We start from the raw sequence: 2,724 nt of genomic DNA on the forward strand, positions 1-2,724 counted from the left end.
CGTATGACGCACACCCATCTTCCTCTACCACGAGCACTGGGTCAACGCCGACACCAAGGAATATCACGTGGACGTGATAGTGAATGCTAATGACTCCCCGTCGAGTTGGTTCTTTGAAGGACCACAGATGGGAGAGCTGATGTTGGTAGTGGAGACGGCTGCACGAGAGGCGCTCGTGCAACTCCGCAACATCCTCCCTGAGATGGCTAATGAGCCTGTCACTCGTCATCTACCTTTCATTAAGGAAGGAGTGGATGGGAGTTGGACACTCACCCCCGCCACGGAGGATGGGATGCCACTGAGGTTTCAGACCTACTTCAGTCTCTCGTCAGACACCCTGACACACTTCCTGGTTAAGGAATCAGTCAAGCTTCGCCAAGAGCTGCACCTAGTCAAAGGCCTGCTCCACACTGATAAGATGCAGAACCGCAAGGTAAAGAAGGCAAGCGCACCTGAAGGGAGGGCAGCTGTTGCCACTAGGGGTGGTGTGTTACCCATCCGGGCAGTCCCTCTTCAGAGTCGCCGCCTGACAGCGGAAGAGTACACTGAGATCTTCGCCGCCTCGCCCAAGAGACGCCGAGACGTGCGGATTCTTTCTTCCACTCCTATAAAGGAAGAGGATGTTGATGAAGATGAGGATCCTGTTGAGTCCGCCTTTGAGACCGAGCAGTCCGCCGCGTAGGCTTTAGCGTAGGCAATCAGAGTACCCGAGTATAGGGTATCCTTGTATCCGTTTTAAATTGCGTATGTGTGCTTGATGTAAGTCACCTATTGCCTTGGGCAGTCTGTAAGTGACCACGTCACCTAGTTGTCATGAATGCAATTTCCAGTTTGTCAAAAACTTTGGTTTCAAAAACTTGGCACATGCACGTATTGGACCCCCCCTCTTACTAGGAGCAAATCCTTGTACTCCCGAGCAAGGTAGCATTTTGACCTGTCTGTTTCTATGACAGGATCATGAACGCAACCCGCAACAGCACCTTCGGCAACCCCGGCGCCGGCTCCTCACGGACGCCGCATGGAACGAAGGAGAAGCTCACGCTGGAGGTCACCACGAGCAACCTAGAGACCTTCCGCCACCACCTCCTCCTGAGAACTTGACGATGGCTCAATTCCTTCAAACTCTTCGAGAGGAGCGTCAAGCCAGCAATACCGCTATCCAGCAGCTGACCCAAGTCCTGGTGGACAACCCGCCGCGGAATGAGTATGGCGGTGGTCGCTCTACTCTTTCTGAGTTCATGCGGACTGCGCCCCCCATATTCACGAAATCGACTGAACCCCTGGACGCTGATGACTAGATTCGCACCATTGAAGACCTCCTTGCGCTGGTCAAGTGCACCGATGATCATGAGAAGGTCCTTTATGCTTCTCACTGTCTCGGAGGCACCGCCAGGGCATGGTGGGATGGATTCCACATCATGCGGGCAGGGCAAGTCATCACGTGGGAGATGTTCAAGGAAGGATTTCGTGCGGCTCACATTCCGCCTGGACTGATGACCATTAAGAAGCGGGAATTCCGGGCCTTGAGGCAGGGCAGTGGAACTATTAAGGAGTACCTCCAGAAGTTTAATTTGTTGTCGATGTACGCACCTGAAGATGTTAACACTGAGGCCGCTAAGGTGGAACGCTTCATGGAAGGGTTACAGCAGACCCTGCAATACCAGCTGGTGGTTTGCGACTGCCAGACTTTCAGCGAGTTGGTTAACAAAGCGCTTATGCTGGAAGACAAGCGTCGTGCAATGGAAGACACTTGCAAGCGCAAGCTGATAGGCAGTGGAGGACCCGGTAACGCAAGACCAAGACCGTGGCAGTCAGCACCTACAAGACCCAACTTTCAGCAGCAACAGTACAAGTACCCGGTGTTCCGCCAGAATTATCAGCCTCACCAGCAAGTCAAGCCAGTAGTCAAACCGCCGAACAACGGTGGGGTCAAGACCAACCCTCCAGGGCAAGTCGCCTGCTTTGGGTGTGGTTAGACTGAGCACTATTCTAGGCAGTGCCCCAACAAGAAGCCCGACGCACCGCGTCCCAATGCACCCATCCCCGGTCAAGGTACACCAGGGAGGAACCAGGCCCCCCGCAACCAACAGTTCAATGGTAGGGGCCGGATCAATCACATCACTGCAGAAGAAGCACAGGAAGACCCGACTGCATTCTGGGTACGTTCCTCGTCAACTCAACTCCTGCAACAGTGTTGTTTGATTGTGGTGCTTCGCATTCTTTTGTTACTCAAGGGTTTGCGGAGAAATGCGGTTTAAAACCCACTTTACTCCGCGGACAGATGGCAATTCAAACCCTGGGATCAGTATTAAGGACCAACCTAGGGTGTAGGAGGGTCGACATAGTTATCAATGGGAAGAGTTTCTTGGCAGACCTCATTGTGCTTAAATCACAAGGTGTGGAAGTAATCCTCGGTATGGATTGGTTTGCCAAGCACCAGAGTCTTTTGGACTGTGCCAACAGAGCCATCACCATGATAAGCAACCAAGGGGTCAAGGTCAAGTTCGGCTCCGAACGAGTATCGGCTCACGCACCTCGAATCAACAGTCTCTCCGAGGTAGAGCTTGATCGAGTGCCTATAGTCTGTGAATACCCGGACGTCTTTCCTGACGAGTTACCCGGAATGCCTCCTGACCGAGACATTGAGTTCATCATTGAGATTATGCCCGGATCGAGGCCTATTTATAACAAGCCTTACAGGATGGGTTCCGAGGAGTTGGCAGA

Source organism: Hordeum vulgare, chromosome 7H (genome assembly GCF_904849725.1).
Source record: "Hordeum vulgare subsp. vulgare chromosome 7H, MorexV3_pseudomolecules_assembly, whole genome shotgun sequence".
Classification (NCBI taxonomy): Eukaryota; Viridiplantae; Streptophyta; class Magnoliopsida; order Poales; family Poaceae; genus Hordeum; species Hordeum vulgare.